This window comes from Rhipicephalus microplus, chromosome 3 (genome assembly GCF_043290135.1).
Source record: "Rhipicephalus microplus isolate Deutch F79 chromosome 3, USDA_Rmic, whole genome shotgun sequence".
Taxonomy (NCBI): Eukaryota; Metazoa; Arthropoda; class Arachnida; order Ixodida; family Ixodidae; genus Rhipicephalus; species Rhipicephalus microplus.
In genome coordinates this window covers 67,263,971-67,287,804 of record NC_134702.1, presented here as the reverse complement: position 1 = coordinate 67,287,804, position 23,834 = coordinate 67,263,971, and the positions used below count along the sequence as shown (strand labels likewise).

The following is a 23,834-nucleotide window of genomic DNA, read 5'->3' as shown; positions in this document are numbered from 1 at the left end:
GCGATGCGAATGAATGTGGTATTTAGTATTTGAAGCTACAGTATTTTACTTTTCAATTTGTCTTGATTTTTCAGTTTTGTTTATTCATGCTGTAAATGCTTTAGAGTATTATTTACTTGCCAGTCATTCATTCTCTCGCCTTGAAAACAAAAACTGGATGCGAATAACGAGACCAGAAGCGCCAACTAGAAGCTAAGTGCGAGAACAGAAGTAGATGCGTGAATTTAACTTTTGACAAGGAATGCCAACTAAACGCAAGTTATGTAGGTAGATCACGCACGCATTTGGCATTCTTTTTTTTTTGTTTAGTCCATGATCATCTACTTTTCAAGCTGTTTATATCCATCAAACGTCAGATCGCATATCATCACGTCTCGTTGCAGGATGGCCGTAAAAGGGATTCAGGAAGACACACACAAAAAAGCATTAGGAGACATGTTGCCGTAACCGAAATTTCAGAGACCACAACGAAAGTTATTTTACTGCGATAGCGCTAAAGAGCTCGTTTCGCGGAAATTCTGGCGTCGTCATCGGTTTCGGCTGTTGTGAGCGAAGAATCGTCATGTTGTGCGTGACTGAAAAATCGAGCAAGATGAAAATAAAATAAACGGCAAAAATTTTTAGGTCGGGTGGGCATTGCACCCTGGCCGTTTCAGTGGCAAGTGGGGTCTCTACCACGAAGCCCTGTGTTCTTATGAGTACCGCGAAAATATCTTTATCTACTTGGAAATGCAGTAAAAGCATGAACTTAGCTAGTATTAGCGCGGAACGTATGAAAAGAAAAAAAAATGGCAGCATATCCACGGGGTGAATGATGCATGGAGAGTGGGGCGAAGCATCCGTCCATCCATTCGTTCTTGCTTCCGTCCGTCCAGGCGTCCGCCTGTGTGAACATCCGTGCATCCATCCGCCCGTCCGTGCGTGCGTCTGTTCGTGCGTCCACACGTTCATCTCTGCGTTCGTCCCTGCGTTCAGCCATGCATCCGCCCCTGCGTCTGTCACTGCGTCTATCCGTCCATGCAACCATCCGCGCGTCTGTCCATGCATCTGTCTGTGTGTCCGTTCGTCCATCTATTCAACACTCCAAGTACCACCACCTCGCATCTTTTCATCATATATTCCCCATATAGAAGCTCCGCCATCCAGTAGACATTCCAAGGACTAAACGAGAGGTGGGGCACGCACTCTTTTTTACGGCTTTTGCTTCGTATCTACTTCCCACCTTTACCCACCTCGAGTTCATGGTATATACTAGTTGACTGCATTCATGGCACTGCGGCCCATTGCTCGCTAAACTTTTCTAAAACCAAGAAGATTACGCCCAGCGAGTATAACGTAGCAACCCTTTCTTGTCATATAGTGCTCAATGTACATACCAATGGCTGCTAATGGGGAATGAGAGACGGGAGTTCGGCTTTTAGTTAACGCGCACGCTGCGAATTTTTTATTGTTCAACAACGCACAGGAGATATCTCCCGCCGGCACCACCTTGCAGGTCAAAACGCGTGACTGGTTACGCACTACGACTACGACGAGAAACGAACGGGTGCCGCTTCAAAGAGCTTCGCCCCTAAAAAGGAACGACGAGATAGACGTCAAGAAAGGAAGGCGCTAAAAGTTAGCGCCTACCGTTCTTAACGACTGTGTCGTGTTTTATTTTTTTTCTTTGCATTTGTGCTATGCTAATACAAGCTAAGCTTATAACTAACTCGCCCGAGCCACCACACATTTGAACAGCTTTACGAACACTCGCTTCCTGTATACATGTTTAACAATAGCAAATCAATTATTGCAGTAATATGGAGTGGTAAAAGCGTACATAGTCATTGGAAGTCAGGACAGGGAATATTATGACTTCATGGCTTAAAGCTCGTCACCCACTACAAAATACACACTCGTTTCTGCGGCCATTCCCTTGAGGCCACGTATCTATAGAGGGTGCATAGCAAGCTCGAAAAAAAATCATGGACTTAGTGTTTGAAGTACGAACTAGAGACAGGATATCGCTGTCGCGTTCTACTCTTAAAGGGGAAGCTTATGGATCCCCCAACGTCTTAAGACATAATATATAAAATGATATGAGAAGGTATACGCTACGTTAAAGCCAGCTATCCCAACATCATTGTAGTAATGTACAAGATACAAGAATACGAAAAATTCAGAAGAATAAAAGAAGAAAAGATAATCCTAGGCACATATACATATATACACTATTGGTGGTATAACTGATCAGCACAGTTTATGGGCATATATCAGTTCATACACCATGATCTCATCACGCATAGAGTCCATACAGATAAGGGTAAAGAGCAATACGAACTAAAGACAGTTCAATGAATTTGTGTCCATTAAAATCATGAAAGCGTGCAAGGTTAAATAGTTGTTGTTGCTGCAGATGTCTTTTCAAAAGTTAAATATTTATGGCGCGAGGCAAGCCGAACACCACCATCCTCCGAACGCGCGTCATGTCTCCTTGGCAAGCGTGGCGTGGGCAAGCATGCGGCTATTTTTTTTATCTCACCATTGTAGCAGCAACATGGCTACAAGTGTCTTTGGTCTAGTGGCTAAGGTACTCGGCTGCTGACCCGCCGGTCGCGGGATCAAATCCCGGCTGTGGCAGCTGCATTTCCGATTGTTAGCGTCCTCTATCCCGCTTTTGGTAAAATGTAGGGTGTCGCCGGTATGGCCGTAAAAAGGTGAAAATTGATAGAAGACACAACACACGACTCACGCACTGTTAAGAAAATGTAAACAAAAGAAGGCTGTATTTAATTAAGAAAACTAGGTTACAATTATTACTCGCGCAACCGTTCAATTCCGCACATCGCACAACGCACAACCGCTCAAGTCGCTCGCAATTCGCAGACTCTTGTTCGCTCGCCGTTCTCGCTGCGTCTCTGGCTCTTCCCGTGCTTTCTCGCTCTCCTCTGTCGACCACAGATCCGAGTACACATACGCGCACGCTGACACAAACGCGCACGCACCACACACACACACACACACACACACACACACACACACACACACACACACACACACACACACACACACACACACACACACACACACACACACACACACACGCACGTGCACAAATCGTTCCACGAAGTCAGTGGGAGAAGTTCGTCGCTTAGCCATTCGGGGAAACAGTGTCAAACGTCCCACAGGCCACGGATGCACAAAGGGACATGTTTCCCTCTTCTTGCACCCGAACTGGCAAGGTGCATTAAAGCGGGCCGCCGCCTTTGTGCTGACCCGGCGCCCGCAGGTCTGGGAGGCTCGCCGATCGCTGCTGCCCGTAAACAAGGAGGACGGCCCCCTCGAGTGACCAACGGACACTCGCACGGCACAACACACGCAAAAAGAAAGAAATAAAACAAAACTTAGAAGATTTGAGGCAGTCGCGTACACGATAGAGGCGGAAATGTTGTAGGCCCGTGTACTCAGATTTGGGTGCACGTTAAAGAACCCCAGGTGGTCAAAATTTCCGGAGCCCTCCACTACGGCGTCTCTCATAGTCATATAGTGGTTTTGGGACGTTAAACCCCACAAATCAATCAATGGCTACGAGTGTGTGGCAATCGTCGACTCGCCCATCAACATCACCAGCCAGCTGGAAGGCGGGACGAATGCCTCTTTCGAATTTCTCCAGCCAATTCTGTAGTCCTGCGCTTAAGGTAATTACACTTCACTTCCGGAAATTAAAAAAAAGTTTTCCCCGTGTAAACGTCCGTCAATGCGGGTCGAATTTCTTGGTATCCATACAGTCACTTCAACTGATCATCAATGGCTGCGTGAATGCATATAGATGCCCGTTCATGCTGCCACCTACTCAAGCTGTTATAACACGCACATCTCGGTGGCGGCTGTGAAGATCAGCGGGCCTCCCTCTGCGGGGCACCGGAACGGAAGAAAGAAGCCAGCTCCATGCACTTTGCAGCGAGAACAAAAGTGTGAAGGCGCGTTCTGCAGTGTTGCGCGAGGGGTAGAGCCCGGCTCAAAACACCACTATTGCCGCTGCTGCTGGAGCTGAAGTGCGACACTTCGAAGCCTCCGTGCCCCGATTACAGCCATGAGGACGAGTGTCTCCGAATACGGGGAAGCGGGGCCTCGGCCATGTGTCTCCTGCTGCTCGGATCAGCGCCAGCTGCCCAAGTACACGCTCTGGGGCGAGATGCGAACAGGGCCTGCGGCTGCCGTGCGCCACCGCGGGTGGTCATCGAGCAGCCAGAAGACGGACTCGCCACATCACATCTCGCATGCTGGAGGCATGCTTCCCTTGAAAAGACAGCGTTGCGCGCCAACATTACGCGCCCGTGTGTGTTTGTGTATGTGTGTGGGGGGGTGGGTGTGGGTGTGTGGGACCAGCCGGACTCGCCAGCTGATTTCAAGCAGACGTCATCCTCTGCTTCCCTAGGCCTGAATTCTATACACAGGGACTTCGAATGGATAAATACGCACGCAAATGCGTGAGAGGCGTATTCTGACACTAACTCTGAACAAGTGTTGATTGATTATTGATTGATGTGTGGGGTTTAACGTCCCAAAGCCACCATATAATTATGAGAGACGCCGTAGTGGATGGTTCCGGAAATTTCGGCCACCTGGGGTTCTTTAACGTGCACCCAAGTCTGAGCACACGGGCCTACAACATTTCCGCCTCCATCGAAAATGCAGCCGCCGCAGCCGGGATTTCATCCCGCGACCTGCTGGTCAGCAGTCGAGTACCTTAGCCACTATACCGCCGCGGCGGGGCCTCTGAACAAGTGTACAGATGTAATTAGACTTTCTGTACGCTTCATTGGCTCTTCAGTCGGGTTCCGCCAACAGCAGCTCTTGTATTGAAGACGAGCTTTTCAACAGCCCGCATGGACGCGAGGAAACCAAGGCATGCAGCTGGGAGAGTGTCAACTTCGAACAAGGCGTCATACGTGAATAGACTGGCACCTGCGACCGCACAGAAATGCCGCCTTCGAAACTGTGTCAACTTGCAGTAATTACCCAATGAGTGTTTTGAAAAGGCTCTGAAAGGCCGCTGTTCTAGCATTCGCTGTGACTGTGCTGAACCTTCCGCCCAGGCCTGGCGTTTTTTGCCTAAACATGAACTCATCACTATCGTTGTCAATTGTAACGACTGAAGCGTTGTGCTGCTAAGTACAGTCACGCGCGATATGTATGTTATCGCGTGGGTGTTGACTGCCGTTGCGTCTCAGGGGACCAGGGGCACGTTCTAGAATTGTGAAAACCAAGATTGCGCATTCCTCTCGCACTCGTTGGATGTTTTCTGCGGCAACAATTGTTCCTACAACTAAGTCTACCTCCTTTCTCTCCATATCAGGCTATCTATTTGGTGCAATCAAGACTATACTTAGTGGGCTCTTATCTACGCGGATGCTAATTAAATTACCATAGAAAATATGATGAAACTGCTGACTGGCATGGCTTTGTTTAAAATTCTTCTGCAGACGGGAGTGATCTCAGCCTAAAGAACACCAAAAATGGAGAGTGAAAGTTGAGAGTGAAGTTTTAGTGACACCTGCCTCTCCTCGAAAGGGCGTTTTCTATGGGACGTGGCACTGTTGCAGGTCTTGGTCGCCACTTGCGCGGTAACCTTATAATTGCGCGGTACTCCACATGTACGAAGCTGCCATTCGATCACGGCATGGAGGAAGAAGAAAAAGAGGGAGCACTGCTCAACATGAAAGAAATTAAGAAATATGAGAGAAAGATAAAAAGGATGAAATAAAGTACTCGTCAGGCATGCCCATGGAGCCACCTCATAAATTTCCTCGATAGGAAAAGGACTCCTGAGAATTGTTCTTCTAGATAGTGTTATGACCGGCATCGGTAGGCGCCATGCTGTCGCTGAGAAGCGTAGCCGGGCCGCATTCCCACGCCTGGAACCCAGGTTTTCTTGGAACCAACGTCGAGAGCTGACGGAGGAGCGGCGCTCTTTTAATCCCCAAACAAGTAGCCGACTCGCCGAATGTCTATGCTCGCCAGCTATTGTCCCTGCTAGCCGGCGGATGAGACGTCCTGTCGCCACGAAGCTGTAAGCCGTTCCGGAGGGGACAACAAAGAGCGTATTCCTTTGAAGAAACGGCGACCGCCGCCACAAAGTGCCCGGCTAATTGAGCGGACCGTTTGGCGGACCGTTTGATGTCTGCTGTCCGAAGCTTGGGACCCCTCGACCAGTGACACACACGACGAGCAAGAGCCCCTCTGGCGCCACCTTTAAGTGCAGTGATCTTGACTCGAAATTGGATGTTCACGTGCGCCGTGCATGCTCGTACCCCTCACCTGTTGTGTGTGTGTGTGATTGGTGTTCCACGGAAGAAGGAGGAGCCCGAGAGGGCTTATAACGGCGCCGCAGAGTGCAGGACGTCGCTCTGAACCAACTAAAGGTTCAACCACCACGTTCGTAGTTTGTGAAGGCTCTGAACCAACTAAAGGTTCAACCACCACGTTCGTGGTTTGTGAACGCTCTGAACCAACTAAAGGTTCAACCACCACGTTCGTAGTTTGTGAAGGCTCTGAACCAAGTAAAGGTTTAACCACCACGCTCGTGGTTTGTGAACTCTTAACCTCATGCTGTAAATATTTGTAAATAGTGCCATAAACCTTGTTTGTTTTTCGTATCCCCATCTTGTAAGCGGTCGTTTCCTCAACCCGAAGCTACACCACGCTACCACAGCACCCCGGGATCCCCAGCAACACGGGTGATCAGCGGTGGGATCACGACAACTGGTGGTCAGCGGTGGGATACGACTCAGCACCCCGAGCCGCAACAACTGGTTGGCAGCGGTAGGATTCGAAGCTACAAGTGACAACAACAGTCGGCCCAGGAGAAGCAGCTGGCTCGAGACATGGATCACGTATGGGTGAGTGCTTGGCTTTTCCTTTGAGTGAACCAGGTTCTAAAAGAGGGTTAAATTTTAGAACTGGTAGTTAACTTTGCCGAAAGACTCAGTTTCGCCGTTTCGGAAAGTTATTTTGGAAGTAGCGAGCACTCAGTACGATCATGGACTTACGGGAGCTGCAGAAGTCAGACTTGTTGCTGTTGTGTGAGGAATTGGGGATCGATACAAAGGGTTTGGCACGAAAACCCATAATCATTCAAGCGATTAATGATTTGGGGGCTGATGATGAGGAACTAAGTGAAGAATGGGACCTCATCATCGAAAGAAAACTAAGAGCAGCTCAGATGGAAGGAAAGAGTGAACACGAAAGAGAAGGCCTCAAGAGAAAGTTTTTCAATCAAGACTATGAGTTGCGTTTGAGAATGGGACCCCAGCGAGGAGTACTTCTCGAAAAGGAGGCAGAGTTCGAGATGTCTAGGTACATGCAGCCATATGAGGTATCATGGGATATGGGCCTGTATCTCAGACTCTTTGAACGAAAGTGTAGTCAACTGAAGTGTGAGCGAGACACGTGGTCTCACAAGCTACTCACGGTTCTGCCCTGCGAGGCAGCGGATGTTGTTGCGCGTCTCAGTGAGCAGCACGCGAACAACTATGAAGTTATCAAATCAGAGCTGATCAGAAGATTCGGAACTTCTGTTAACAAAAAGAAAGAAAGACTCGCACGGGAGTCTGAAAGCGAGGCGCGTCGCAAAGCGCTGGAAGTTGAGGCGCGTCAGGAAGCGCCAGGACCAGGGATCGCGCAAGAAAAGGACCCGCATATTCTCGTATGCATCAATGTAAATGATGTAGAGAACGAGGCCTTGGCCAGTCTCGAGGTAGAGACAGTATCAAAAGACGGTCCTTGCGAGGATGAGGTGTGTGCCAGCAGCCCTAATGGGCTCAGTAAGGAGCTGGAAACCATCCTCATGCCTCGAGAGGACGTCTCGAGATCGTCACATGCAGATAGGATTAGCACAGTGGCTAAACACAGCGAGAACGCGACGCTTCAGGAGTGCAGCGATGCCATCGGAGAGGGCCCAGTTAATGGTTTCATCAGCATTAACAAAGATAATTTGGCCCGGCAGTCCGTCGTGACACCGAGTACAAAATGTTTGAGCGTCGGGGAAAATGTAGCACAAGCTCCAACGAGCTTCCCGACCCCTCAGTTCCCGACGCGACATGATGATGGCATCGAGAGAAAGGAGGCAAGAAAACATCGCCGAAAAAGAAAGAAGCAGAAGCGTTTGTCACTGTGTAAGCCTAGGACAGGTCCCACTCAGTCGCAAGAAAGACGAGAGGGTAGGCCGTTAATCCGTTCCAGGAAACTTCCATGGTGGCGTTCCGAGAGGTACAAGCGGCAAGCCAGGTGTAGAGGGGGGAAACGAGGTGCGTTACCCCAACGAAAAGCGCGGTTGCGTTCGGCAACTTCGGGAAAGCGGCCTTGCCTGAAGGATCAAAGTCGAAAGCGCAGAGTGGCTAAAAACCGCGTCGGGGCGAGCACAAAGAGACAATGTCCCCGGTCTCAACCCTGTTTCTGGCGTCCCTTGCACATTCCTGAGTGGAGCCAGCCGAAGTGCAGAATGAGGCGTGACGGCAGGACACAGCCTAACGTTCGTGTGTTTTGTAGCCTCTGGCGTGCTGGAAAACAGCCGGGACCGCGACCCCATCGTGTGCGATTAAAAGCACCATGAGAAGAGGGTTCACGTTCAATATGAGTAACTTTTGCACAGGCGGATTAATTATGACTACTCAGTATTGCATTGGAGATGCAGATTTCAACTAGTTTAAATTTGGTAAGTTACGTGATGCGGTGTAAAGTTTGCAGAAAGAAAACCGTCGAACTAGAAGATCTTTAATCATTTCTACGAATATACAAAAAAAAAACTGAACAAAATGTTTCATTTTTTTTTTAGTGTTTCAAAGGTTAGTCTCATATTGCGTGCTTTCACTGTCATGTGGATGTGGCGTGAATGAGCAATTGAGAAAGAGTTAGAATAAACGGAACGATTTCGTAAAATGATAGAGTTTGGCGCAACACAGAGGAGTTGTCGTTGCGCGCTATGAGAATTGAGAACCATTGGTGCATGGTTTCAGCATAAAACCTATGCAGTGGTTGTGAGGTGCTTTTGATGAGTATTGCACCTAGAATTATTTGTGTTGTACATGGAGTGTTGCAACGTAATGTAAGGATGAACGTTTAGACCATGTGTGAAGGCCTAAGCTTTTGGTTAGTAGTGCCATGAATTTCGCAGCGCCGTGAGAATGAGAATAATTGAAAGCGCTCAAAAGAACTCAGTGTTTTGTTTTTTATTCAAAGGTGTTGGCAAAGGCAGGTAACTAACCGAACTAACCTGCTAGAAGGCAGTGTATGTTGCTTTTTGTTGTTGTCTTCTTTGAAGAATGATTGATCATATGAGCGGATCATTTAAGCTTTTCCTAAACCGTTGAGGTAGCCCGTTAGGTCAAGGCTTAGGTTATGCTTTCGGGAGGCTGGTGAGCTTTATGTCTCAGTGGTAGACAATTATGGGCGGCCGTAAACAAAGACGGACGTTCGGACAAAAGTAGCGCTCACTGAATCCGAGTTCCTGACTGATGCTCTCAGCGGGACAGAACCGATGAAAGTAGTCAAGCGATGAAAAAGAGCCTGCTGATTTATATCAGGACGACAATGGTATCAAGCAAAGCTGCGCTTTACTTGAGCCAGAAATTGGGCTACAGGAGATAACGTACTGCGCTTCAGGAAATGAATGCGCTTGCCTTGTGCAGGCCATTCATCAGTTGCAGGTTATCTCAGAGGTGCTAAATTTAAAGTAGGGACAGACCATTTTCCCCTTACTTGGCTGCAAACCGTGACATAAAAGAATAGTCGCCTTGTGAGGCAGAGCTTGATTCTTCGAAAATACAATTTTGGCATTAAGTAAAAGAAGGGCAAATTGAATGGAAACGTTGACACGCTTAGCCGCCCTTTCTAAGCCATTCTGGGGTGCTCTTTCTGTATCAAAATTGATATTTTAGTTTTTTTCGTGCATCTTATGTAAATTTGTAAGGTAGCACGTCCGGTTTTTCAGCTCAAGTGAGTCCTGAGAGTTTTGAGTGTGAGCTTTTGTTAAAGCTAGGAAATGAAAATTGGTTTCCATCCCTCTTTTGGCTTGGTTTGATCGAAGGGGGCCGAGTGCTTGCTTGTACAGGTGGTCGAGTATCAGAGATGCTGTCGAAGATTCGGCAATCACTTGGACCATGCCACAAGCGAAGGCCAGTTCCTGGCATTCAACTACTGACCTTTTCGTCGTCCCTGCGAGCAGCAGTGTTGACTGCTGCCCTCCGTGACTCATCTGGCGAGGGGGAAGCTGTTATGACCGGCATCGGTAGGCGCCATGCTGTCGCTGAGAAGCGTAGCCGGGCCGCATTCCCACGCCTGGAACCCAGGTTTTCTTGGAACCAACGTCGAGAGCTGACGGAGGAGCGGCGCTCTTTTAATCCCCAAACAAGTAGCCGACTCGCCGAATGTCTATGCTCGCCAGCTATTGTCCCTGCTAGCCGGCGGATGAGACGTCCTGTCGCCACGAAGCTGTAAGCCGTTCCGGAGGGGACAACAAAGAGCGTATTCCTTTGAAGAAACGGCGACCGCCGCCACAAAGTGCCCGGCTAATTGAGCGGACCGTTTGGCGGACCGTTTGATGTCTGCTGTCCGAAGCTTGGGACCCCTCGACCAGTGACACACACGACGAGCAAGAGCCCCTCTGGCGCCACCTTTAAGTGCAGTGATCTTGACTCGAAATTGGATGTTCACGTGCGCCGTGCATGCTCGTACCCCTCACCTGTTGTGTGTGTGTGTGATTGGTGTTCCACGGAAGAAGGAGGAGCCCGAGAGGGCTTATAACGGCGCCGCAGAGTGCAGGACGTCGCTCTGAACCAACTAAAGGTTCAACCACCACGTTCGTAGTTTGTGAAGGCTCTGAACCAACTAAAGGTTCAACCACCACGTTCGTGGTTTGTGAACGCTCTGAACCAACTAAAGGTTCAACCACCACGTTCGTAGTTTGTGAAGGCTCTGAACCAAGTAAAGGTTTAACCACCACGCTCGTGGTTTGTGAACTCTTAACCTCATGCTGTAAATATTTGTAAATAGTGCCATAAACCTTGTTTGTTTTTCGTATCCCCATCTTGTAAGCGGTCGTTTCCTCAACCCGAAGCTACACCACGCTACCACAGCTCACCGGGATCGCAACAACTGGTGGCAGCGGTGGGATTCGAATCAGCACCCCGAGCCACGACAATAGCATCATGGCGGCAGTTGTACCTACACTCATGAAGCACATGTGGCCCAGAAAAGCGAATCCTGCGGCCTACAAACTCTATTACTTGAAAACTCTGGTGATCGTGCTCAAGGAACCAAAATTAAAAAAGTAAATTCTACAGTTGCCCCGAAACAGAAACGCAGAAACCTAATGGACGAAACCCATTTCGTCTTGTACGTCAGAAGCTCTTCATAAAGAAGAGTGTATATTATTTTCTTTTTGATATTTTTCATAACGACGGATGGTGAACATATTCTGATATGTTTTATTTCGGCTCATATTTGGTTTTATTCTGCTTTATTACTTCATTTTTTCTCCCTGCTGTGCATTTGAGGGGAAGGGGGGGAAGCTATTGTGCAAGTGCTTCTGGAGTGCCTCTAGCAAGAAGAACTGAATATTGATCTTTTCAGTAGAGCACGATGCCCAGAGGACCTGTTTTCTGCATCAGGAAAAAAGGCGCAAATATCGCAAGCCCCTTCGTGTGCAAAAAACATCCAGAAGCAATCATAAGCTGGAGAAGAAGCCCTACAATTTGAAGCGGAGTGTTTTCGATGACGCTTGCGCACGGCTGGGAGAGCTGTTTAAGCTCCCTTTGCTTGTAATAGCTATAGGGTTGCCCACAAGAGAATTTCCATCGCACGTGCCATTACTAGTAGGACAAGCAAGAGGGTATGCGTGCCTAATAGTCTCGGTGAACTGTGAGCCTATTCACTATATGTGACGCCATACAGAGCAGGACACTTGTACAGTACTCACGGCATGAAAAGCGAAAATTTACGAGTAAGTAATATGCGCACTTTCGTTTTCAGCGTCTCCAGTTTGTCTTCTATAGGCTCAGTTTTGACTCGGTACACCTATATCTGAGCCAATAGCATACGCCTAAGGCTCAGATTTGCAGCGATGCGACGTGTTTATCATGATCCACTGCTGACAGTAGTCGCTTTATTGAAAAATCAAATAAACAATGAGATGGCACGTTTCGATCTGTGAGTATTGTGCGTTAGCCGTAAGAGTGTAAGATTGAGGTAGCACACAAACGAAAATTCGAGATTGAAATACGCAGGTATATAGTCAGGTCTTCAGCATTGCTGAAACCATAATTGAAATTAAACGAATCAGTTCATGAAAACATTGCCCTTCTCGTTTCGAGTAGATGTTTGATGTTTTTTTCTTTATTAAAGAACCTGCAATGTCTTTATATAGCATTTTGCATGCAAAATTGTTAAAGGGAGATAATTTGATGGTTTCGTTTACGCCTGACATGAAGTCACTGATGTCCCTCAATGGTTGTCGGAACGTGCCGGAGAAAATTAGGTAAATCTTTTCATGGGGCCGGGACTTCGGCCTAACTCGAGAATGCATAACTCTTTTATTTGAACAAACTTTTGTTCTACAAAGGAAACGGGATAGTATAATTGATTCAAGCTGTATACCATTACTGGCGAGAACAGCCGTCGGTCGTTGATTATGATATGATCAGCAATGAAGCACGTCGACCTTTTACACCTGCGGAATTGAAGACTCTATTGTTATCTTTGATGACAGGGTTAGTTCCGGAACAAACTATTTCAATCGCGTGCGGTGTACACTCTTCTTGGAAGACTCTAAAACAACCTGGAAAGTTCGTAGGCACTCGGGCGAGGTCAGTGCAAGTCAGTGGTTATATGTGTAACCGACCATTTACATAAAAAATTACAGCATCTTCCGCTAAAGGGAACCATGTGTAGATGCGAATCAGCTGGCGCTAACGTTTAAACTAGCGGTGACGTTGACGCTGGCGTTCATCGCGTCGTTGCGCAGGAGAGAAAAATGCTGAGGCGCAAACCACGCAGTAATCTACAGTGTTTCCTACTGGAACATGCTCATCACCGCTAATGGCCAATGAAAGACAGACGTTTCTAATTAGACAAAGACCTGCAGTCCGCTTATGCTAACCCGCACGCTACGAATTTGTATTGTTCAATGCACTGGAGAAATGTCCCACCAGCACTATCTTGGAGGTGAAGATTAAGTGGCTATACATAGCGGGTGGCCATTGAATGGTTGTGCAGCGCGAGCAGCAGGTATTTCAATCAATTTAGTAGGGATGGCTTTGTGCTCTCCCATAGTAGAGCACCCAGTACTCTAAATCGTTATCTACTTTTTATAAACACAAAGTCACTGCCAAGCGCGGCCTGCGTCAGCGTTGCGTGGCGAAAGAGGGCAGAGGGGGAGGTGTGGGAGATAAGAGAGGAAGGGGAAGCGCATGCGCAATGGAGGTGTCAACGGCGTGGGGACGAATGCTTAGAGAAGAGAGAGGGAGGAGCGAGCTTAGCCAAGCAGATGTTATCTGCGTCAGCGTTGCGAGGTGAGCGAGGGGGAGCAAAGGAGAGGAGATCGAGGGTGGGGATGCGCAGTAAGGGTGGTCACGCCACACACCGGATTGATCTCGACCATAAAAAGATGCTTTGCATTCTAAAACAGTAAGAGAACCGCAAGCGGCATTATGTTGAAGAAAAACAGGTGGTGCGAGGGGTCCGGCAGATGGGAGAGCGTGTACGCTGTTTTACTTGGGGCAGAAGTTTACATCAATGCTTTCATACTCGCGGGAAACTTCGAAGTTGTTCTATTAGGGGCATCACATCGTCATGCGTTGCCGAGGAGCCGTATATAGCAAGAAAGGTGATCACTAAGCGTCTTCTTGTTTTTTATCCCATTCCATTCTATGGCGCCTTAAGGTGACCTTGAGTCAAGAGCTTACGCTGTTATCCGCGAGGTCAAAATTGACATACAGGCAGTCAACCCAAAATCCTTAAAGAGGCCCTGCAACGATTTTGCGCATGGTCACAAAACACTGCTGATCGGTAGTCAAGGCTCCTTAAAACACGTGAGCCAAATATTATAGTCACACGTAGGGTAGAATTCACAGAATATTCTGAAAGTGAGCTAAAATGGCTTTCTGTTTTCTCGACAAATGACGTTGTAAGTGCAGAGGTCACTCGTCACAGCCATTATATTACCAACTGGCTAATTTGAGCATGGCGCGCTTGCCCCGCCGCTGTGGTCTAGTGGCTAAGGTACTTAGCTGCTGACCCGCAGGACGCGGGTTCGAATCCCGGCTGCGGCGGCTGCATTTCAGAAGGAGGCGGAAATGTTATAGGCCCGTGTGTTCAGATTTGGGTGCATGTTGAAGAATCCCAGGTGGTCGAAATTTCCGGAGCCCTCCACTACGGCGTCTCTCATAATCATATGGTGGTTTTGGGACGTTACACCCCCCATATCAATCAAAGCATGGCGCGCTCAGTTGTTACCTGGGCCGCCGCGGGAGGCCGCGACTTGTCCACGCGTGCGCGCGCGATCCCCCTGGAAAGCCGTGTATTCGAAAAAAAAAAAAAGAAAGACAAAGTGCTCAAGGTTACGAGGCACGCGTGACGCGCTTATTTTCTTTCCCCGTGCTACCTCTCCCTGTGTAGCTTTTGGCGCTTTCTTCGGGACCAGTGTTGCGGATTGGGCACCTTCTTTTCATTCCAATTCCTTTCCGGGGAATTGCGACTTGCCGTGATTCTGTTCTTTTCAATTCCTCGAAATAAAAAAAAAACTTTGTCTATTCCCACTCCAGGAATAACCAGACAGGTCAATTCCATTACTACAATTCCTCAACGGAAGAAAGGTATATCGTGATAGATCTACCGAGCCCATAATCATTTTAGTGTATTGAAGGAAAGACAATGGTGTCGAGAAGCCATGTCACAGCAACAACATAAAGCTGATGTCATCAGATGCATAAGAATGGAAAAACTACGCTAAACTCAGGGAACTGCAAAAGCCACAAAACGTAGAAATAAGAAAAAGCAGAGCAGTAGAAACAAAAAACAGAGGATCTGCTTTTTCCGATTTCAACGTCTTGTGGCTTTCTTAGTTTACTAAGTATGTACCAACTTGCCAAACAAGCAACTCTTCTACACGCTAAACTCGTTACCACAGTCGGATGATAGTAGCTGGGTGACTTATCTCGTGCAGTACAACCACACAACTAGTTCCCGTAGGGGCGGTTCTCCCGCTACCTGTCATATTTTAATGGTCAGCGCAATCTTTCTTTCTCTTTCTTATGTGATTCTTACAGAGAAAAGTGAGTCCCGTAACTGTCTGCATCAGAGTGCGACACCTCAACAGTAGCTCACGAGGGTTGGGGGTAAAGTTTCAGTGGCTACCTGGCCATTGTGATTGGGATTAAAATGATAGTGTTTAAAGGTAAAGGGATAGAGAGAGGAAGGAAAGAGCGAGGCACAGGGACAGCGAACGACAGAAAACGACGGAAGTAAAGCCAATATAGGAAAGATGGACACTGTCGCAGGAGTGTGAGGGTGGGGCACCACTCAGGGAGCGCTCTTGTCGGCGTCAGGAGATGGCGTCTATAGGGCGAGCCCAATCAGCCAGAGCTGCACTGTCGTCGGAGATCGCGGGGCCACAACCGATCGCCACGAAATCCAGAGAGCGAGCCCACACTTTTAAAAAAAGGGGGCAACAGTTGGCAACGCATGCATTTACTTGTTTTGAGCGTATTTTACTACCTCCGCGACATTTCTTTACTATAGCCAGCAACTAGCGAAGCTTGAAAGTTTTGCCGTTGCTAACCAGGAATGCTTTCTTGGCCGTTTTAAGTAGGTAACTAAGCCACTTACATTGCCAGATTTCTCGTAAACACCACCGTATATCTTGCAGTAATCGTGACACTCTTAAGAAAAATTTAGACCAATAATAATTTTGTCTATTACAAAGGAGTGAAAATTTCGGGCTAAGTGAACACAAACATTTATAGAAGGGCAGACAATCACGTGTACAAAACATCCATTATTTTTCTGAATTCTATGGCTTCTATCCAGTACTAAGAGCACTATTACAAGGAAGAAGCATAAATATCCTTAAAACAGATACTACAGTATACGCTGCCGGTTAAGTCTTGATATTATACGTGCGTGATTGCGTGTATGTCCTCGTCTGTTATTTGTTTATGCCTCTATGTATGCTGCTGTGATGCCTACTTGTGGTAATTGCAAGTAATTAGTCGCCACTAATCATTCTACGTGGACAATTGCACTTCACTTATTATCTATACTATATATACTTTTGTAATTGAATTATCTTCATGTGGCACTATTCATGCACATATCAATGTCCGTTAACTAAAACTTGGTAATGTATTAATTATTAAAATCTGCATTATTCACAAACTACTTTGCAAACTAGCAAGTTTCACTAATCAGCATTTTGCTATGCCTTCGCTAACTTGGAGGTGAGTGCTATTTGTGGCAACTGAATGGTTAGTGTTCAGTTAGTGAAAAAGCAGGCCTTTTTTTTTAAAAAGTGCATGTTTAAACGAATGACGTTTTAATATTGCTTAAGCTTAAATGCGTTAATGCTAAAATGATGACTTAGCGAATCACCGCGTAGGAATTCAGGGAGGTGCCGCCTTGGTTACGTGGGATCGCCTACTTTGGCTGGCTACCCGAACCAATGCTTTCATCAGTCTATTGTATCTCTCTAAGAAGGTTCATCTTGTACAACAGTTCATCGCACACGCGGTTGACGCAGCAGGCAGTTCATCGTGTAAGAATCTATGCCACGCTGACCTAAAGACATTTGCGATAAATGTTCAGGTGAATGCGCGTAGGCAGGGCGAAGAGTATTGACAAAAAAAGGGACGGGGGCAACACTGCGCGCAAGCCGGCATACGAAAGCTTGCAGTAAACACAAGCATTGCACCAGCGTCAATACGCATCTCCACTTAGAGAAGCACTGTTTTGAATATGCATGCAAGTACCCGAATGGTGGCAGAAACAAAAGCAAAGTGAAGGATGGGGAGACAGCAGGCGGCCGGGCTGCACCGAGAGGGAAAACATCACAAATTCTAAGGAGGGCTTGCTGCTACCGTGTAGTTCCGCAAGACGGATACCATGGCGTAGAGCCATGGTTACGCGAATAAAATATTCGGGGCAACACAGTTGAGCACAAAACTCTAGTAGGTGTGTTGCTTATAAACGTCTCATATGCTAGTAATCAAGCAGGCCTTTTTAAGTCACTGCTTTATTATCGAATTCGAGGGTCGGACTTACTAATGTTTGAAGTTCGAAAAACAGCACCTCGATGAAAATGCGCTCTGTTTTCGGAGAAAGACGTAATTCCATTCCCAATTCATTTCGTGGAAAATGCACCTAATTTCATTCCCATTCCATTCCTCCAAGCTCTGTCGCCATTCCATTCCCACACCATTCCGGGGTCACGAAAGTGTGGAATGATGCCGAATTCATTCCAATTCCAGAGTGGCAAATCCACTACACTGTTCGGGACGATAGATGAAAGAATGAAATTGCAGCGTGCGACAATTCTTGTTGATTCCACTCTTACTGGACGGATTCTAAAATTTTCTGCGACGGTGAATTCGTGAGGCAATAAGCTCGTTCAGTGAATATATTCTATGGCTACGTGGAAAACTGTTGCGGGGCCTCTTCAAGAAGAAAATACCACGTACTTCTTGGGTCGCATTCCATTATAACCCCCTTTTCAGTATAATTGATGATGGTTATTAGAGCAATTATTTATACTTCAGCTGTAACCGTGTTCTGGGATCTTGGTCTAATTTAAGAGCCATTAATCTCGGGATAATAGCGAGTTATCCTTGTTCAAATGTTATCAGTGTGAATGGTTTGTAACGCGCTCTGTATAAGGTTACGTTGTTTTCACAACTTAAGAGCACCGCCATAGATTATCTAAGGCCTCTTCATTCTGGAGGGTGCAGTTTCCCGTTATTTCAGATCTCTGATCGAACGAGCTTGAATACTTTGACTCATTGATGTGTGGGGTTCAATGCTTTAAAACCAACACATGATTATGAGAGACACCAGAGTGGAGGGCTCCGGAAATTTCTATAACCTGGGGTTATTCAACGTGCACCTAAATCTGAGCCCACTGACTTAAAGCATTTTCGCGTCCATCGAAAATGAAGCCGCCTCAGCCGGGATTCGATTACACGACCAGCAGGTCAGCTGCCGGATGCCTTAGCCACTGGACCACCACGGCGGGGTGAGCTTGAATACTTGAATGGAGCTGTTGAGAAGCCGCAACAGCGAAATAAAACAAACAAAACTTTCATTGGAAACTCTGACACCCGTTTGCATGGGCATTGTCTGCGACACAGAGTGACGAGAACAAAGTCTTGATGCTTTTTCACTGATTGGCAAATCCTAAGACGTGGAACAGAAATACGGTTAGAAGCCTTTTTTCTATTCATTAGAATTTTTTCTTAAAGCGTCCATTCAATAACGCCTTACTAATGCTCCTGAGCCCTTTCTAAATAGGATTACCTCATTCCTTCCTGTAATCTGATGGACGTAACAATAAACAAGCGCAACATTCTAGACGGCAACGATCACAACAAATGCAAGTGCTGCTCTCTTACGCGTTTGATCTGCTTCTTTAGTATTTTTTTCTTTTTTTCGAGCTATGTTAAGTTTTCCCCTTAGATCCATAGTTTAAAGAGCGAAGACATTCGGGAATGTGCCTGGTTAACCTCCATGCCTTGCCTCTTGTTGTTCTTCCTTCCTTCATTTTCACACACACTGTTCCTTTATTTGTCCCGATGGGTCATGCCATTAGCCCTCGTTACAACTGGAGCGAATATGTGTCGCGCTTCTTTCGTCACATTCATTATCTCTACAAAAAGGGCAGCCGACCTCGATATTGCGCGAAAGATGACAGAAAAGCACCTTTATTGAAATCAGGTCCCGTCAGGGACCTCAAGATACGAACTCCGAGACTTGATGCCTCCAACTCCAAGACGTCTCCGTTCTCAGGCGGCTTGCCCTCGCGGGCTCAAAAATACCTGCCGCAACCTGGCGGCCCAAGCTGTCGTTCGATTATTCCTTTCCCTCCGTCGCCGTGTGGCACGTGCCTTGTTATTTTTTCTCTCGCGCAACGACGCCGACGGCGGCGCTCCGCGGCACAACCCGCTGAACCTCGAGCCCAGCGCGAAGAGCGCCCGCGTGGAGTGCCGACACCGCACGACAGAGCGAACTGCCGAACGCCGACAGGGGCCGATCGGCTTTTAAACCCACGGGGCAGAGCCGTATTGGCTGGCGCCGGAGCTGACGTCGCCGCGACGGCAGCCGAGCGCGAGCGCACGCACGAACGTACACACCTTGCTTGCCGCCGGCGCGTTGGCTGTCGTGTCTGCAGGATCTGCGCGCGAGCCGCGCGACGCAGAGCAGCCTCCCCGTATGTGTGATACATGCCGTAGCCATAGTCGTCGGCGCGGACTGTACCGTTTTATTTTTCTCCTCGCCGCCGCCGTCCTTTTCGCGTCGTTATCTTGAAAGAAGGAACAAGAGGAGAGGAGGCGCGGGGCCCGAACCTTCCCTTGCCCCTTTGTGTGTGCCGCTCGTTGCTGCTGCATCGCATCATCGTCGTCGCATCGACGTGGAACGAACGAGTCAGACCGCCCAGACGTCCAGCGGCCGATTTCTTGTTTTTCCCTTGCCGCCAAACGAAACCAAGGCGACGAGGATTATTTTTTATGTTGGTTTTGTTCTCCTTCGACGACGCTCACGAGCTTCGAGACAAGACTCGAGTCGTCACCGCTCCGCTGCATATACACACGTGCTTGTGTCGTGTCGTGTCGCGTCGCACTCGACCTCGACGTCGATTCGAGACACCACCGAGTCGTCATCACTGGCTCCGCGATCGAACCTCCTTCGGCGATTGTGTAAACCGACGAGGATTCTGCGAAACAGTGCTGGGGTGTGCATGGCTTTGCCGGCGTGTAAGTAAGTCTTCAAAAAGACGCACCGGGTGATTGTTGTGTGTTTTGGAACGACTTCGAAGACACGGCTGCAAGCGTCCGCGGCGACGCAAGTGCGCGAGTGCCTTTGTGCGTGCCAAGGTTCATATTTTGCTTAGTTTTGAGTGGTCGTGTTGCCGCGCTGGTGACTCGTGATGAGGCGAAAGCCGGGAGGGAACTCCGTGTTGCTGTGAGTCGTGGTTTGGAGGGATCGCCTAAAAGAAGGAACGAACAGAGGCACGCCATTCGCAAGAGAAACAAGAAGCCAGGGGAAAAAAAGAAAACGTAGAAGAGGCGGAAGGAAGCACGTTCAGGTATGCACACTGGGTGGTGTTTTGCGCGAAGGAAACGTGCCATTTACTTCTTCCACAACGTGTAACCTCTGTACGCGGCGCAAAACACGACGCGCAGCACGTTTGGTCGGCGGTATCTTCATTACAACGCGCGATGCCTTGCTTGCAAGCAAGCCGGCGGCAGCAGCAAGGCTTGTTCGCATCTTCGCGAGCCCAGCTGTTGCTGCATTGTCTCTTTTCTTCTCCTCCATCTGTCTTACTCCTCTTTATTTCTCTCTCCATCTCTCTGTTACTTTTCTTCCTTCTCAAGCGCCCTTTTTTCTTTCCGTTGTCTTGTTCCGGGAATGCGGCGAAGCGAGTACTGCCGGCATTTCGCTCGGGTCAGCCGGTGCGCCGATAAAAACAGCGGCGCGATCAGCGCTGCCTGCGTATTGCAGGATGCATACCCTCGACTCTCACACCCGTAGGGCCATCTGAAGTCAGAACGTTTTTTTTTCTTTCTTGCTTCTTTATATAGACGGCTTTTATGTCACAGCTGCGTCTCGCTATTCTTAACACTCCGTTAGTCGGAAAACTTGACGCGTGTTCACGGGCGGCTTAGTTCATACATGCAACCTTATTTTCTTTAAAGCCAGCGTGACAATGACAAGCTGCGTTTGCTGTGCCCTTCACTCGTCCAGTTCTTGTGGCCCGGGTATACAGACCAAGGCCTAGCTATCGATCTAGGCTAACATAACGAAATCATAGCGCCTTTTCAGCTTATGTCCCTATGTGTTCCTTATGAACTCACTTTCCGACGGTCGTGGACGTCATGTTTTCGTAAGCTCCTCCGTGAAAGCTTGTTTCACCGCAGCGATAGGGCTTTTTTTTTTTTTTTTATCCGTCGGCGGCACTCCGCGTAGTTCCACGTACACTCAACGATGGCGCCGCTGCTTGGGGTTGATAAGCAGGGTTGGCTGTCGAAGTGCACTGGGCTATATAGACGAGTTCTGGCCGATTACATTCTCTGAAGCCATGCTCATTCCAAATCCGGGCCCCACCGTTCTCGGGACACTCCCTGCACGATGGCGCACCACGCGCCTGATTTTTGCGAGGGCGGTGAAAGAAGACACCTGTCGCTGGAGCAAGTGCAGGTATAGACGACATGGCGCTTTTTCCTATTTCCCGAGTGATCCTCTTTCAGGGCCGTAGCAGTACGTCGTCGATATCCTCTTACACTTACGCGCGCGCGCGATTTCTTTTCCCCCCGTTAAGATGCTCTCAGCAATCGCTCTTCCGAGTGTGGCGCCTCGAAGCGGGCGCAAATGCGCGCGGCGGCGGCGGAACACTGCTATCGGCGCCAGTTGTTTTCCGCCCCGAGTACACGGTTCGAGTGGCTGCTACGATTGCTCTTTCTCGTCGCCGCGATTTGGTCGTTCCCGTTATTTTCTCTCGCAATCTCTGCTGCTAACAGATAAGGCGCGCTTATCGATTCCTTCCCCGCAGTGACTGCGTGCTCTCCGTGGGCGTACCCGTGGCTTTCACTGTGGAGTCTTTGGGTGTGAAGGTGGGGGTCTTGCATTTTTCAAGCATGAATCGCACCGACGCAGATCTTGGAGAGCGTCCGTACCTTCGCGAAGGGTGGTAGGTTCTTCAAACGACAGTCGGGATTCGGTTCTGCCGTGATCATCGCCTCCCTCTTGCATGTTATCGTGTTGCGATTCATCCGGTACTTGTTGGCTGCCACGTTTCCTTGTACTTCTCTCGGAGCGGTGATATTCGCTATTTCAGAGATATCACGAGGACGTCGTCACCCTGTTTTGCGACCGCTGTGGTAGCATTCCATGTTACGTGTCGCGCTGCTCGAGGTCGCGTGTTCGATTCCCGGCAAAGGTGGTCTCGTTTTGTGTAGGGTGAAGAGCGCAGAGCACCATTGTACTTTGATATATAAGCGCGCGCCTGAGAAGTCTGGGTGGTCGAAATGAACCCACAGTTCAACGCGACCGCGAGCCGATATTTCATTTGTGCGTGAAACCCCATAAGATAACCTTGCTTGACTCGCAGCAAGCGCCATTGTTTTCGATGCTTGAACACTGACGAAAACTCGACGGAGATGACCGCTGTGATCGTGACTGCTTAGCGCGCGAAGGCTCTCGCCTTGAATGCAGCGTCGGCTATTGCTTAGTGATTAATTCTCAGTGGCTCAGCCGCTACTGCTTAGCCATGACAACGGGTTGGTTATGTAATAGCCGCCGCTGTACTCGAATAGTGCTTGTAAGATAACCTTCTTAGAATATGTGGGCTTTAGCGTCCCAAAATTTTGGGATGCTAAATGTGGAGTGCTCCGGAAATTTCCAACGTCCTGCGTGCCTTCACGTGGGTTGACATCTCGCACATCACACGGGCCGGGCCTCTACCAGTTTGCGTCAATAGAAATGCGACTACTGCGGTCAGTATCGAAACCGTTTCCGTCAATTCAGCAGCCGAGAACCATAATTGATGCACCACCGAGGCGGTCACTATGGGGCCCATACGAAGGAGTAAGACATATATTAGAGCGTACTGCTTGTACAAATGAGTCAATTGAAAGATAGCCCTCGTGGTTAGGCCCAGTGGTTCATCACTCACGATAATGATAGGCTTCAGACTTTTTTATCGTCTCTTTTTATAAGTGTTCTAATTGGGACGTGTGGCCTTTTGGAGGGAGTATATGAAGATATACGGCTCAGAGTGTTATATCGATTTATGACGACATCACATTCTATGGATGCTTCTTTTTTTGTTTTCTTTTCGCCCCACTGAAGCCTCATGTTTATTCTTGGCCGTGTTTGTACAGGACGTGCCGGCCGCGCGGGCGTGTTTGTAAATCGTTATTGGAGTCCTGGTTCCTCGCTTTCAGCGAAACATTTCGTCAGGCCCATTCATAAACACGACTCGCAGAATTTCGATGCCTGCCCTCTTCTCCCGCTTTCGGCGACGTCGCGTGGGTGCGTTATTTGCATGAAGAGCGATGCCAGAAAACTGAATGGTGGCACAGAAACAGGTCAGCGTAAAATTCGAAAGACGTGAGGAGGAGAAGTGGCAAAATTAGTACCGACAGCAATTGAAGTAAGTTACCAACTACTCTAAGTAAAATGTGAAAAAAAAAATGTAATTACATGCATTACAAGTGGTAGCTGATTGAAAGCAATGACGTTGCAGATTATACCTTTGAAAAGTAAGGAAACGACCTTGAAATTATTTCAATGAAATCTATTCAAGCGACGTTGCTGAAAACCTTCACTTCGAACACTAGGAGGGGTCTATGTGGGTCAGCCTCACTACCACACTAGTAGTGTGGCACTCAGATTAACTGGTCTTTGTAATTCGCTTTCACATTCTGGCCAATTCTGACTCACATTCTGACTTTTTAAGCCGTAGGCGTGGCCATGCAGACACCAAGCGAGCGGACTCACTTGGCATGTGTATAGGAACAAGTGGCAAGGGGACGTATTGCGTCACTGCGGGCTAAAGGAAGCAAAATATAAAATATTGGCAGGATGACCGGATG

The 23,834-nt window shown here is 48.2% G+C and overlaps 1 protein-coding gene and 2 long non-coding RNA genes across 4 annotated transcripts in view; all 3 read left to right on the top strand.

The window, feature by feature from the left end:
* Positions 1–6,344: 6,344 nt before the first annotated feature.
* LOC142803226 (uncharacterized) lies at positions 6,345–6,645 on the top strand. The gene is made up of 2 exons (XR_012894013.1): positions 6,345–6,404; positions 6,501–6,645. It is a non-coding gene; the product is annotated as an uncharacterized LOC142803226 (long non-coding RNA).
* Positions 6,646–10,764: 4,119 nt separating this feature from the next.
* Positions 10,765–11,065, top strand: LOC142803225 (uncharacterized). The gene is made up of 2 exons (XR_012894012.1): positions 10,765–10,824; positions 10,921–11,065. It is a non-coding gene; the product is annotated as an uncharacterized LOC142803225 (long non-coding RNA).
* Positions 11,066–19,110: 8,045 nt separating this feature from the next.
* The window catches only part of LOC142761675 (uncharacterized), a 175,949-nt gene continuing 171,225 nt past the window's right edge, over positions 19,111–23,834 (top strand). For both annotated transcript variants that reach the window (XM_075889724.1, XM_075889725.1), the window contains exon 1: positions 19,111–20,326. The gene's annotated coding sequence lies outside the window, so the exon portion shown is untranslated. The remainder of the gene's footprint in view (positions 20,327–23,834) is intronic.